Source organism: Sminthopsis crassicaudata, chromosome 1, assembly GCF_048593235.1.
Source record: "Sminthopsis crassicaudata isolate SCR6 chromosome 1, ASM4859323v1, whole genome shotgun sequence".
Lineage (NCBI taxonomy): Eukaryota > Metazoa > Chordata > Mammalia > Dasyuromorphia > Dasyuridae > Sminthopsis > Sminthopsis crassicaudata.
The window spans coordinates 742,610,958-742,626,961 of NC_133617.1; the positions used below are offsets into that span (position 1 = coordinate 742,610,958).

At 38.5% G+C, this 16,004-nt stretch overlaps 1 protein-coding gene across 1 annotated transcript in view; it reads right to left on the reverse strand.

Annotated features, from left to right (window-relative positions):
- The window catches only part of ITPRID1 (ITPR interacting domain containing 1), a 121,231-nt gene extending 106,097 nt beyond the window's left edge, over positions 1-15,134 (reverse strand). The window contains exon 1 of the mRNA XM_074284355.1: positions 14,850-15,134. The gene's annotated coding sequence lies outside the window, so the exon portion shown is untranslated. The remainder of the gene's footprint in view (positions 1-14,849) is intronic.
- Positions 15,135-16,004: the final 870 nt, after the last annotated feature.

Sequence of the window (16,004 nt, forward strand, 5' to 3'; positions counted from 1 at the left end):
CATATTAGCTGTAGCAGTTAAGATCTGTCCATTCTTTGACATTATCTGTTCTACACTTGTATATTCTGGGTAGAGATATCTAGTGATCAAAACATCAGCCCTGCCCCAGGCATGCATCACAATGGCCCACAGAACTGGGGATTCTAAGCCTCAGTCTATACCCTTTGTTCCCTTCTCTATTCTCATATTGTGGCAAAGCACTGGGGATGAGAACCAAACCTCCACTCATGAACACTCTATCCTAGCCCATTCTAAATCACCTTCTCAGGTCATTCCAAAAATTGGATATTATTCTCATTTTTAACTTTCAAGTAGAGAGCCATTACTAGGAATTCCAGTACCTAGGCAAATTCATTTATCAGGGTAGATGAGCAGTGGTATGAGGTGGAGAGGTTATTGGGATCATTTAGGGGTTAGAAGAAAATTACAGAAGAAAACAGGCCCTGGCATTTTTAAGAACAGAGGGAATAACCTGGAAGTTCATAGATGATAGAACAAAGGGAATCTGGAAAAGACAGAATGAATGAATCGATGGATGGATGGATGGATGGATGGATGGATAGAGGGATGAAAAGGAATGAAAACTATTGAGTACTTACTATGTACCAAGCACTGGGTATATAATTACACAAATAAGGGAGTGGTGGAATCAAAAGGGAGTCATGGTATGGGAAGTCACAAAAATGATGAGTGGAAAAAAGGGGCAGAGGAAAATGGACTTGCCCTGTTGAGGTCAATGACAGTGGTGATTCCATTATGGTTTTCAGACTAAGAGGTAGAAGGAAACAGGGCATGTTCTTGGGCGGTTGGGTGGAAAATGTCTGGATGAAGAAGACGCTGAATGGTATCAGAGATTTCTGAGCCTAGTGACTTAGCTCTTTCTACAGCTAATGCCTGGAAGTCTGGTTAGGAAGGAGGAGCAGTAGCAGATGGTAGGACATGAAATAAATGAACTTTAAAGAATGTGTGGTTCTGAGTTGGTGGTGTCTGTAAAAAGAAGGGTTGAAAGTTGTAATGGGAAGCAAGGATTTTTGTAATTCTTCCTCACCCTGTGCCCCAAAGTCGCATCTAATCCTGAGGATAGCACAGGAGAAAGGTGAGTTTGAAGGAGCCACAGAATATAGAAAGGAAGTAAAAAGAAGAGAGCTTAGAATGAGAGTGTATTAATAATAAAGGAAGTTCCCAGAGAATGGAGAAAGATGGGAACTAGGGAAAATTAGAGCTGAAATGCATAAGGATGAGCTTATTGGGGTGAGGCAGCAGGTAAAAGGGATTTTGAAGTTCATGATCACAAGGCATGGGGTTCAAGATGGCCATCTTTGGACCAGAGCTGGGAAGACAGCAATACCTCTTTAGATGCTGATACGTGGCACAAAACCTCAGCAGTCTCACCTCATTATGGCTCAGAACTGAGCACATTGAGAACTGATGCTCACTGTAACCACTTGGCTCTTCTGCCATGTTACCACATCCATATACTGGCTCTCCACTCTCACAGCCTCCATCCTAGTTTAGGCACTCATTAGGTCCTAAATTGTCTTCCTGCTTAATGTGTCTATGCTAATTCATCTCCCACATAGATGCTAATGGATTTTACAGGTATGGTTAATAGGATTGATTCAACTTTTGGTGCCTCAGTGTAGAGAGGACCAGGTCTGGAGTCACAAAGACTGCTCATTTCACTTAGCATCAGTTCATTTAAACCATTCTAGGATTTTCTGAAATCAGCCTGCTCATCGTTTCTTATAGAACAATAAATATTGCATAACATTCCTACACCATAACTTATTCAACCATTTCCCAACTGCTGGGCATCCATTTGGTTTCCAATTCCTTGCCTCTACAAAAAAGGTCTGCTACAAACATTCTTCACATGTGGATCCTTTTTACTCTTTTATGAGTAACCTTAGAGTCTTGAGCTGAGGAGCTGAGGTTGATCCCCCTTTTGTTTTCCCCTCTTTACCTCATCTCTCCCAGTTCTAATTCCCTGTCCTGCCTTGGTGATCCATATAAAGTTCTAATGTGATACTTGCAAAGCACAATAAGGGGCTCCAAATTACGGTGAAAGATTCTACCTTAAAATCTCCCCAGTGCACCTGTGAGCAGGATCACATATGTACTGCTACCTGCTTCTAGTACCCAATAAAGAATTACCTAACCTGGTGGCCATGTCTTATGAGGAAATATTTGCATGACCTACAGGATAATTATTTGCCTTTACATCCCTTATCAAGGGTTAGATAAAACCTCTTAGTTAAAGTCAATAAGAGCCTCTCAATGTCATGGTGTCATGTTCTAGATGACTCATGGTGTCATGTTCTAGATGACTCATGCTGTCATGTTCTAGGTAGCTATGAAAATGCCTCATAAGGAAGTGAAATAAGCACAGTATTTTTGCCTGTGTGATAGCAAAAGTCTTAATTTCGTGAAATTTCTTCCAGCTAGGAATAAGGGAGAGGGAAAGCCTGCCTCTCAGAGAAGAACTCAAGGTTCAAGCTTCCTCATGTGCATTTGAAGCTACTTCCTCCTTGACACGATTATTAACAAAAATAAACATCATTAGTATTCTTTGCCCTCTTGCAGACAGCTATGTCTTCATTCTCTGTTGGCCACTTTTGGTAGAATTAGTAATCTATACAGAGAGAGAGCCTCAACCCCCTGTTCTCTCCCCCCACTCTCCCTTCTCACTTGCTAATAAGGTGCAAAAGATGCCAGAGCATGTCCATAGCTTCCATTGGATGGGTGGACCCTCAGGAAGACAGCTAGGCTGTCAATGCCCTAGTTCGAGGTCTTTCTGTTTAAAGTAAAACTAAAGAAATGAACCCGGTTTTCTTGACCCTTGGTCTAGCACTGAAGCCATCAACATATTCTGCCTTTTAATATATTCGATCTTAGTTTTCTTATGGATAAAATCACGGGCTTGGACTCGACTCCCTCCAAAGTCTCTTCCAACTTTAAAATTGTATTCCATTCCTATATTCTATTGTGACTTAGTGGGAAGAGCAGTACATTTCACTCCCAGGGTGCGTGTGAGGAGGATCAGATGAGATAATATATGTAAAGTGCTTTGCAGACCTTAAAGCTCTCTCTAAATGTTAGCTATTATTGTATTTTAGAATCCCAGATTTAGAGCTCGAAGGGACCTTAGAGGTCACCCAGCCCACCCCCCTAATGTCAAACTGAGGAGGATAAGACCTTGCCCAATTCATAAGTACCATAACCAAGACTGGTCCCTGGAGCCCCCACCTCCAAAGTCAATGCTATTTCTATTGTGTTGTGCTGCCTTCCTTTCAATGCTATAATCAGAAAAATAGGTCTGCTTTCTGCTGATTGTGTATTGTGAGTCATTTCCCTGGGCCTCAGTTTCCCTCTCTGTAAAACAGTACTATATGTCTTCTAAGATCATTTCCAATTCTGATTCTGAAATTCTAAAATATACTACTTGTTGTTCAGTCTTATCTAACACATGGTGACCATTTGGGATCTTCTTGGTAGAGATAATGGAATAGCTTGCCATTTCCAGATCATTTTACAATGATTTGAGGGAACCGAGGCAAATAGGTCAAGTGACTTGCTTGGGGGTCCCACAGTTAGTGTCTGAGACTTAAATTGAACTTAGAAAATGAGTCTTCCAAAGAGCAGATCCAACACTATCCACTGTACCACCCAGCGGCCAAAAAATACAATAATCAACAATAATATTTTTAGGGAATTTTAAGGTTTGCAAAATGCTTAAAATTAGAAAATCAACAGCTTCTTACTCTTCATCATGGCTCAGACAATCATAGAGGAAGCATTGGAAATGACATTCAAAGTAATCATGTCAATCAACAAACATTTAGTAAGGGCCTTCATTTTCCAGATGATAAATAAATCTGAGAGGAAAAGGGGTAATTTTGCCCAAAGTCATACAAGTAATTAGAGAAAGGGGTGGGATTTGAGCCCATATCATTTGACGTCAAATGCAGAGCTTTTCTTTTACCATATTACTTCCTCTGAAGCTTGTGGTAAATAGAAAATATCTCCTCCTACAAAAAATGACCCGCTTCTCTATCTGGGTACTTTTAAAATTCAGGGAATGGAAAATGGAAATTAAAAGCTACTTAGCCCTAATATATATATTGTTTTATGTATAATATCTCTTTTGACCCACTTAATAACCCTAGGAAGTAGGTACTATTATTATCGCCTTTTACAGAAAAAGAACTGAGACTTTAAGGAGATTAAGTGACTTGTCTAGAGTCACACAGCTAGGAGATAATAAAAAGTAGGATTTAAACTCAGTTCTTCCTGCCTCCAAAACCAATAATCCATCTACTGAGTCACCTACTCCCTTTCCCCATAACTCAACATAAACTCACTTAGAAAAGTGGTTCTTAACATTCAATCTGAAGTTTCGGGGAGTCTGTGAACTTGTATATGAAAAAAAAATCATTAGTTTTTTTCTTACTTGTGCAGATCCTGCCTGATGGCCATAGCCAGAACTGTTCACACCCTTTCCTTCACCTTCCATGGCTTTTCTTGTTGCCCTTAGTTAGACTTGATGTCATTAACAGACTTGGAATAATAATAATAAGGAACCCACAAAATGGAAACATGGTTTTCTTTCCAGATCTCTGTGTATTTCTCCTCACCACCTTTCAGGGCTGTCAGAATCTGACAAGTACTTGCTCAAAACTGATACTCTTTGGCTTTTTAGGTTTCCATTGTTGGATCTCATCACCTTCAGATTTATGCTCACAAAGTAAAATTTGCTGGAGAGAGTCCCAAAACACAGGTCTGACCCTGCTCTATAAAATTCAATGGCTCCCATTTACCTTTAGGTTCAAATGCAAACTCCCCCATCAACATATCTTTCCAGCCTGTGTATAAATAAAGTTTTTTCACTTATTCTTTGATCCAAATTGGGTTTCTTTTTGTTCCTTTCACATGGCACTGCATCTCCAGAATATGTGCCTTTACCCAAGTTGTCTCTCATGCCTAAAATACTCTACCCCCCTCACCTCTGTCCTTTAGAATCCTTCATTTCCTTCAAAGATCAGTTCAAATATCTCCTGCATTTAATTTCCCCAGTCTCTTCCTTCTCACATAACCTTGTATTCTATAAAAAAGCTTACATTTATATAACATTTGAAAACTTACAAAATGCTTTGCATACATTATCTCCATTTAATAGATTATTTGTGTGCATTATTTTAATATTTTATCTGCTCATATGTATATTTCTTATCTCTTCTGACAGAATATAAGCTTTGTGAGGGTGCATACTGTATCGTTTTTGTCTTCTCATTTACAACTTCCTATACAGTTCCTGATGCATCAGAAGTTCTTAATAAATAATTGCTAATTAATTGTTGCATTTGGAATGAATAGTAGAATGCAGATATAGAATTTGTCCTTAAGCATTTTAAAATCCTACCATGAAGAAGATTGAAAGTCTCAGTTTCCAGCAGTGTAGTGAATATAATGGGATTCTTGTAGTTAGAGTTTAATTGTCTGGGTTTTTTTGTTTTTGTTTTTGTTTTATCAAAAACTCCATTTTGGGTAAAATAATAAAGGAAATCATTTAAAACTACTTCATTTTCTCGCTTTAAATAATATTTTATTTTTCTTAAATGTGTAAGGATTTTTACATTTATTTTTTAATTTACATTTATTTTATATTTTAATATAAAACAAATTTCTATATTAGTCATGGTAAGCTATTTTATTAGATTATAGCCTAGTAGTTGACAACATTTAGTCTTGTAAAATAGACAGCAATGGTAGCAGGCTGGCTCAAAGGTGACTGGATCATGATTCCAAACAGCACAAGTTAATTCCAGAGTGCTGTCCAGAGTCCAAGAAATCAGTATCTATGAGCAGGATTGAATGTCACCTCAGGGCAAAGGCTGTTAATAACCTTGTGCTCTCTTTTAGCCTGCTCCCTAAATGAGTGTCTCAGTGAGTCCACAAGAGAAGATCCTAAAAGGATCCTGGATGTGGAGGTGGAAACGACTTCAGAGGTCATTGGGTTTGACCTTTTCTTTTTACAGAGGAAGACCCTGAAGTGCAGGGAGATTAAATGATAAATTCTGATGGCTGTAACTCCTTGACAACAAGATTTTTCAGGCTGGTTCCAATTGTTTTGTAATGGAGAGAGCCATCTGCACCAAGGGGGAGGACAGTGGGCACCAAGTGGGGATCACAACATCGCATTTTCACTTTTTTGGTTGTTATTTGCTAGCTTTTTCTTTTCTTTCTTATTTTTCTCCTTTTTGATCTTATTTTTCTTGTGCAGCATGAAATGTGCACATGGAAATATGTGTAGAAGAATTGCACATGTTTAACCTATATTGGATCACTTGCCATCTAAGGGAGGGAGAAAAAATTTGGAACACAAGGTTTTGCAAGGGTGAATGTTGGAAACTATCTATGCATATGTTTTGAAAATAAAAAGCTTTAAAAAAAGAAAGAAAGAAAGAAAAGAAAAACTGGCTTGCCAGCCGTGACTATTTTTTTCTGTGTAGATTGGCTGCATGATCTTGAACAACTGCCCTTGTTGCTTTGAATACAGCAGAAAGAAGTCCAGAAGGATAGAGTAGGAGAACAGCGGGACCAGTGACTAATTTTCAGAATTTCTCTGGGAGCAGCACCAACCTACCATCACCATTATTAGCAAATGCATTAAACCACAGGAGCCAGAGACAGCCGAAGGCCAACAAATGTCTCCACTATAGGGAAACTCACTCTTAAAATGAAGATAGGACCTTAAAAACTCCTTAGGTCATTTCTGGAGAGACTGACGTCATCCAAGTCATCTTTTTTAAAGTCACATTAGTACAGACTTACAGCATTGGCTCTTGAGACAAAGGACATGGACTCAAATGTCATCTCTGATGTTGTTTGTGTGATCTTGAACAAGTCCCTTCTGGAAATAGACTAACTCCTTCTTCCTTTAGGCTGCATAATATAAAATATTAGCCAAACTCTACTTAAGTCTGAAGTCCTTGGCCCTAGTCAGCTTTTTTTCAAGCTTAAAATGCAAAAAAAAAAAAAATACCCTGGATGAAATTTCCCCTTTACTCTCATAACCATTTTCTTTGAACAAACTGAGTAAAAAGTCAGGGTCATTTTCTTATTAATCTTGCTGAAGAGGGAATTGGGGAAAAGAGCAAGGAGCCCTTGATTTATGCAGGTAAGAGTGGTTCAGCCCACACACACCTTTTCCCAGGCCTTGACCTGATTAGGATAGTCATCAGATTAAGGGAAGGAAGACTTCTTCAGCTAAAGTAAGCATCTCTGGACTTCATTTTTGACCTTAAAGGGAATGGTCCAAGAAAAATGGACCCATTTTAGAAAAATAATTTTCTATGTGTGTTAATATTTTAAATTCCTATTGTTCTGAGGCTGTTATCTAAACATTGAAACTTTGATTTATTTTGAGTGTAACATTGTGTTTAATATTGGAGAATGTTATAAACGATAATGGTAAAATTATTTATGTTGGAAAGATTTTCAAATGCATGCTATAACTATTCCTCTTTAGACCTCTGGAGAAGTTTTTGGAAGGAGTTTAATCTAAATTAATAAAAATAATTTTGGCAGGCTCATACCCAAAACAGAGAGTACATAACGTGTCCTTTCAAACTTCCTTGGTCCTCAGTTTCATCATGAGTAAAATGAAGGGGTTGGATTAGCAGCCTCTGAGGTCCATTGCAGCTCTAACGCTATAATTTTTCTATATTTTAATAAGTTAATATTTTAATATTATAATTTTAAAATAAAATTAATATTTAATAATAATAATTCATAAACTTATTAAAATATATAATGAAATATTTTAATTTAGCTATTGATATTTTTATTAAATCTTTTGTGACTTAGTAAACATATCTTAATAACAACTGTTATTAAATATTTCACTGTATTTATTATGGCTAAAACAATGCTTTGGACTTTTTCATTGAGTTATGAGGCTAAATTTAGAACTGACTTGGAAATCAGAAGCCCTGGGTTACCTTCACTTTTGACTCATGTGATTTAGGGTGGATTTTATCTTGGTTTCCCCATGTGCAAAATGAGAGGGTTTGACCAGATGGCCTCTCAAATCTCTTCGAGCTTTAGATCTCAGAACAAACACATGAATCTTTATATCTTGAATGGACAATTCACCCGGAGCCCACCGACACTGTGTACTTATTGCTATTGTACATAATGCCTGGAGCATAGTCTTGCTTTTAAAAATTATTATCCCATTTTAAAAATTATCCATTTTTAAACATTTTAAAAATCATTGTCATGATTAACAGCTGGTCTAGTCCCAATATATATAGAAGAGGGCTATATTTTGAAGTGAAAGAATGAGGGAGGCTTTATGGAATTAACCCAAGAAATTTGTGGATGACCCAAGAACAGCAAGTACTTAGACAACCAAGGACTTCTTATACAGGAGAAAGAGTTTGGGAGCGGGGCTTCTAATGGAATAGACAGGCAGAGAAAGATGCTCAGATAAGGAAGGAAAATTAATGGAAAAATAGAAATAATTGCCAACTTGTATATTTATTTTCCCAAACTTTTAAAATATATACACAAATTACAAGCATCCTTGGTAAAAGTGTGAGAAGGAAATTCACATGCTTTCATACATAATAGTAGGATCATAGAAGTGGAGCTGGCTGAAAATTTGAAGAACATTGAGTTCTACTTCCTTATCTTACAATTTGGGAAACTGAGGGATTGATTTGTCTATTATCACAAAGCTAGTAATAACATAGGATATAAGCCCAGGTCTTGATCACTTTTCTTACAGTTAGCTTCATGTCATATTATGTACACATGACTTTCCTACAGCAAGGTGAAAATTAATCTCAGGTATATGTTACAATCACACAAGAGTCTTCAAACGGCATAATAATAGAAATAACCATGTTCAAGTGAGACATAAATCAGAAAACTATGCCATATTGAGTATGTTCTCCAGAGGTGTTTATCATTGTCATAGGGGACCTCCTGTTCAAAGTCCAAATGGAGGAAGGATTACCTATGGGTCGGTGAGGTCCTCCCAACAGTCCCATTTATGTTGGCCTAGTTGTAGCAAGCCCTGAAACACTCACTGCAAGGTCTCCTCAATAAGATGTAGAATCTCCAAAGGGGAAGAATTAAGTGAATGAAAATTGCCATTTGTACATACTCTGACATGAAGCTGATCGTAGATTCATGGAGCTAATTTAATAAGACACATATCTTGGACAAACACTGCATTCAAACTTTTCAATTGTGCCGAGAATGAATGCTATTGTTATAAAATCCTTGATGCAATCAGTACAATTATATCTGGAGGATGTCACCACCACTGGACAATACAAGAATTGAACAAGAAGAGTAGAGATGGCCGAAGAGCATTCGATAAATTGGACAACGCCAAACTTCTCCTAGGAACAAAGGTGTATCTCTTTAAAACCAATTTTTCTCCAGTAATACTTCAAGCCTGCCTTGCCATAATGCACCACAATCAGTGAAAGATTGAAAGCGAAGATTATCCAAAGAGTAATGTGTGCAGGGAGACAGGCTGGAACTCATTACCAGTGAACAAATGAGCCAAAGTTGCAATACGAATGACCCAACTGGAGAGACACGTCACTAAAATAGGGAGTGAGCAGATGACTTAGAGAAGTAGTCTGTGTTCTTCATTGGTCCCTGCCCAACTTTGAGAGATCTGGGAAATGATAGACATGTTTAATAGAATCCTATGGAAGGTTTAGGAGAGCACACAAACAACAGTAACACTGAGTGAAGATGCATGGATGGATTGTAATCTATACCATTAGATGGAGTTTCCACACTTTCCTCACAGAGGAAGAACAGACACGTCGACATTGTTGTACCATTATTTGTTTGAGCTGTTCTTGAGCATATTTTCCATGTTTTCTAATAATGAATCTTTGATAAGGAATGCAAATTTTGATGACTCAGTTTTTCTGTGGAAAAATATTAACTAGTCCATAGTGACATGTTTTTTGATTATCCACTTTTACTTTATTATGACAACAAGGAAGTATTTCTTGTATACATCCAAAATAGGGCCTATTAGTGAATTGATGTCCCTTGCTCAAATTCTCATTTAAAATTTCTTATGATCCAAAAAACACTCCCCAAAATTTTTTTTAAATTTTTAAAATGTCTATTTATTAGGAGGAAACACAACACAATTCATTTGTCTATTAAAGCTCTCACTGTGTGCCAGATGCAGGGAAATCAAAGACAAAAGCAAAATAACTCAGATCCTCAAGGAACCAATGTATATACCACTTTTGATTTTTTTTTTCTGAAGCTGGAGTTAAGTGACTTGCCCAGAGTCACACAGCTAGGAAGTGTTAAGTGTCTGAGACTAGATTTGAACTCGGGCCCTCCTGAATTCAGGGCTGGTGCTCACCACTTTTGATTTTAGTACAGAAAATGCAATATGTTCCTCTTACACACATACACACACACACACACACACACACACACTCCCTACAGGATGAATATCTAATCATTTTTATAATTTGGTGGACAATGCTGTCTGGGAAATGTTTACATTTTCTTTGTATAGTTCAGATAAGAATTTCTATGTTCTCCAGACTTTGAGGCTAGCAGCCAGTTCTGAGGATGTAGAGCCAAGGTTTGCAAGTAGGATAAATGAGTTCCATTGTTCAGAACTACAGAAACCATATTTACAGGTGAATATAAGCTTTGGAAATAAGGAAAGCATTCAGAAGGGGGGAAAAAGTGACCAACATAGTTGATCAGTCTAGTTAACATTGTCATGCTATGTATGTAAAAATAATAAATAGTATCATAGGATCTCAGAGTCAGAAGGGACTCCAGATGCCATCCAGCCCAAACGACAATCACACAGAGATTTATCTAGAACTACTGCTCATTTTTCCAATAGCTAGATCTGATCAGGCTATTTATCTTCTCAAAATCTTTTAAGGATTTCCAATAGCGGATAGAATCAAAAAATCATAAATTTGTAGCTGTAAAAGATCTTAGGTGCCAAATCAATATTATTTTATATACAAAGAAAGACAGGAGGGGAAATTGCTTCTAATGTTCTATACCTAAGGCTTGACTAGCTCCCTTATTTTATAGATAAGGATATTGAGGCATAAAGAAAGGAAGGGACTTTTATGGATTAGAGATCTAGAATTAGAAGTGATCTCAAAGATTTTATAGATATGGAAACTGAGTAATTTGGATAAGTAGTATGCCTAAGTGGACTTTGACCTTTACTTCTAAGCCTCTGGCTCTATATCCAGTGACCTTTTATTACCACACTGCTTCTCAGGCTTGTAATCACAGAAAAAGTAGTTCAACATTTTATTTACAACACAAATTTATCATTCAAATGAATTCTCTTAAATAAAGTTTTATGACTAATGCTTCTATTGAAAAATGCAGATTTATAAAGAGATATAGCTTAGTCTTACATTTGCTTTATTTTAATTTAAAAAGAAAAGACAGTGTTGCACAGTGGCTGGATCCCTGGCTTCAGGGTCAAGGAGATCTGGGTTCAAGTTTTGTTTCTTCCCTATTCTAAATATGTGACCCTGTCATCATTTTGCCAGTGAAATTACATTAAACAAGAAGCCAGCCCATCTGTTTTGCCACTGAAGCCTCAAGAACCATGGGACTTTTTCATCTGATTTGTTTCTGAAATATCCCATATGCGGAGTCTCCTTAACTGGAATGGGAACTCCTTGAGAGCAGGGCCTATCTGTAAGCCAAGAACTGTCCATAGTAATCCTCCCTTTCTTTTCTCCCTTCCTCCTTTTCTTTCTTTCTCTTTTCTCTTCCTTTCTTTCTCACTTCCCTCCTTCCTTCCTTCTTCCTTTCTTCCCTTCCTCCCTCCTCTCTTCTTTCTTTCTCTCCCTCCCTCTCCCTCTCCTTCTCTCTCTCTCTCTCTTTGTCTCTCTGTCTCTGTCTCTCTCTCTCTTTGTCTCTCTGTCTCTCTTTCTCTCTTTCTCTCTCTCTCTCCTTTCTTCTTTGTCTATCACAACTCAATATTCAGTCTCCATTTGAAGGTCTCCATTTTGGAGGCAGTGCACTTCACTTTGAATAGTTCCAGTCGGGAATATTTTTTTCTGATAATGAGCCTGAGTATCCCTTTGCAATCTTTACCCAGTGGCTCCACTTCGACCTTGTGGGAGCACCCAGAGCAAACCCATCCCTCCTCACATTGCACCTCATCACATACTTTGGCAGAACCAACACATCTCTCCTGATTCTTCTCCTCTCCAGACCACATATTCCTGGCTCCTGCCATCATGCTCTCTCTGCACTTCTCTTCCTCAGATTCTCTCTAGCTGATCAATGTCCTTGACAAACAGTATTTCTCAGAATCAGCCTCCATATTATAGATGTTGTCCAACCAAGGTAGAGATAATCAGGACTATGAACTCTTCACTCCTGGAAGCTCCCAGCTTCTTTTAATGCAGCTCAGGGTCATGTTAGCTATTTTGGGCTGCCACATCACATGGTAACTCATATATTTCTCCCCCCTTTTTAACTCTCCTTTTTAAAAAGCAGATACTAACTTTGTGACTCTGGACAAGTCACTTAACTCTTGTTTCCCTTGGTTTCTTCATCTGTAAAATGAACTGGAGATGGAAGTGACAAACTGTTCCAGGATCTCTGCCAAGAAAACCCTAAATGGGGTCACAAAGAATTGGTCAACTGAATAATAACAACTTAGAACAGTGGCTGGCATGCAGTAAGTGCTTAATAAAAAGCTTTTTCATTCATTCAAATGTCTTGTGACCACCCAGAAATACAACATCGATGTAATGAATTGTTTTTTAATGAGCTCATGCTTGATCATCCTGATCACTGGTCTTTTTTCCAGTGTTCATCAAGTCATCACATCTGTGAGTTATTTCTGTACTTTGTAATATACTTTGGCTCATTTAGCCTGGATTCATTGAGGGCAACCGGGAAAGCTCTCTTATTTGCTCTTTACTCAACTAGTGTTTTAATTTTTTCAAAAGCCATTTTGATTCTATTCTCTTTATTTTGAAGATACATATCCTTAATGTTAAGGCAAAAACAAAATACAGTTCAGATTTGGGTGTTTTCCCCAAAATCAGAAGTAGGACTGTAGGCTGGGTGTGTCAGGAAGGTAGATTTGGTACTTGAATCAGTGAAGAAAATCTGGGAAATCAATTTCTCCCCAAGAACCTGAGACATTTCCTGATAAATTAGGAAATTCAGACGTCATGAAAGTGATTACTAATGTTATAGAAGAAGAACAAGAGGAGGACAACACAAAAAACAACAGACAAAGAGAGGAAGGAGACAAGTAAGAACAGGCCTTAACTCCTGGTTCTCAGTCCAGCATTCTTTGTCACAGTTCTTATAAATCTTAATCATCTATCACTATCAGTCACTCAAACAACAAACATTTATTAAGCACCGACTATTGCCAGGCCCTATGCTAAGCACTGAGGATACAAAAAGAGGCAAGACTGTCTCTGCCTTCAAGAAGCTTACAATCCAAAGGAATTACCAGGAATTACCTCTCACTATAGAATAATTATTTAATGATTTCTCTTTCTCTCTGCTAGGCAATCTTTTCCATTTTAATACAGTAAGAAAAAGAACTGTTGTGATATGTTGGGTAGAAGGATATTCCTGGATACCTCCCTCTTCTGAAAAATACCAACTTTGGGCAAGTCCCTAAACTTCTCAGTGGCTGAGCAACTCAGTTAAAATAATACATTAAGGACAAGTTCCATGTTTTCTTTAGTAGAGGATGTTTCCATACCAGGAGTTTCCTACAGAATAAAATCACTGTTTTAGGTTCCATCTCCTTCCTACCCCCCTGTAGCCAAATGAACAAATAAAGCCAAACTCTCTACCTAGATGTCAGAGCTATGTTTCCTCAGTGATGGAGTAATTAGAAAAAGTTGTTAATAAAAAGGAGCCATGACCTACATGTGTGTCTCTTTTAATCACATCCTTCTTTATTCTTCCTATTTTTGGCCTTGTACAGCAGTTTGGACTACACAGGTGCCCCTATAATCTGTAGTAAGCCTCAGTTTTCTCATCTGCAAAATGAACTAGTTGGACTTGTGGCCCTGAGCTCCCTTCTAGCCTTACAGCGATGATCTCAGAACTCTGTCACTCTCCAGGAGCCCTGTTCCCACTCCTAAGCTCATTCCTACCACATTAATTCCCCAGGATCCAGGGATGTAAATTAGTGACTTAGTTCCATTATGAGATGTGACTTACCTTAGCCTTAAATTAGGTGAGAACAGGTGCAAACAACACTGGGCTTGTGAGAAATAACGGATACCTTCCAAAGAAAGGGAAGGAAGAACATATTTTCTGCCTCCAACCTCAGAAGTGTTGCTTGAACCTCTCAACAGAATACCGGAGTCACTCAGAAACCTGACTAAGGTGTCCATTGCATTAAAAGGAAATTGTCTTCTCATCTGCTGCCATGTTAGCAGCAGCTGTTCGGATAGCCCTTGGAGGATCAGGCTCTGTCTAGGAAACAATTCTCGTAATCAGATTTCTTTTCCCAATTGCCGATAGTCTTGTTATGGGCTAAACACCTCCCAGATTGAGGAGGAGCCCATGACTGATCCCAGCACAGAAAACCAAAATTGAAAATGAACAAGTAATTTATCATCCCTGAGCCTCAATTTCCTCAGAAGTTAAATGTGGGTTAGACAGTCCTAGAAATCCTCTCGAGCTCTATCTTTAACCCTGAATATAAGCAACGAGACTGCCATCTTTCTTAGAAAAAATAACCAATTGGGTTTTACCATACTGAAATATGGGAGCCTCTGAGCTGAGATCTGGCCTATGTTATTGGCACTCACCTTCATACACAAGGGATCCCAGGTTGGCTGGAGGCTCCTGCCTCTGTTTGGTATCTGTCTGAATTAAAGATGAGAAGTTTGGGTTATAAGGACTTCGGCTCTCTGCAGCTTCTGGGCTCATCCACAGAACAGTCATGGAGGGCCAAGGGGATCCACTTGCCAAGGAGGAGCCTTCCAGATCCTAGGAAGTTGGATATTTATTTTCCTTTCTATCCACAGAAAAGGAAGTAGCCACTGAAATAACCAATGAGAGGAAGTGAAAAGAAGGAAAAAAATGTCCCAAGCCCAGAGGATCCTGACCTCCATGAAAAGGTGGGTGGGGAAATGAGGGGAGGATAACAACCCCAGTCATATGATTTCTAAGGCTTGCCTGTTCCTTTAATGCAGGTTGACCTGCTGGCAGAAGCAAAAGCGGGCAGGGCTTACCCTTCACCAAGGAAGTCAGGCCAACTTGCCTTCCTCTGTTACCATGGTTATGGTACCCGATGCCTGCAGACTGGCCATTTGCATTGCAAACAATCACTGGGAACCAGGAAAGTCCAACTTGCTATTCAGGGTGGGGAGATCCTGGGGAACTTGTACTGAACAGTTCACAGGGAACAAAGAATAATCAAACCAGGCCAACACCCAGAAGGCAGCCTGCCCAGGAACTCTCTCAGGGATCCAAAGTTCCAGGATAAGAGTCTTCTCTAACAGAGTCACTATTATTGTCTTGGGCAAATTTTGTTAAGTGAGTGGTGTTTGGGTTGCAAATAGGCCTTTTCTAGGGTGTTCTTCAAAGGGAGTTGGCAAAATGACAGCTGAGGAATACAGGGAGGTGCTTTATCATCTTTTGTTTATCCCAGGCGCCATATTATTTTTGTATTTAATTTTTTCTCTCTCCCTTCCCCCTACCCCTCACCTAGATGGCAAGTGATCCAATATAAGTTAAATGTGTGCAATTCTTCTATCCATATTTCTACAATCATCATGCTGCCCAAGAAAAATCAGATCAAAAAGAAAAAAAAAATGAGAAAGAAAAAAAAAAAGCAAGCAAAGGACAACAAAAAGAGTAAAACTGTTGTTGTGATCCACACTCAGTGTGTACTGTCTCTCTCTGGGTGCAGACAGCTCTCTCAATCACAAGACCATTGGAACTGGCTAGACATCATTTCC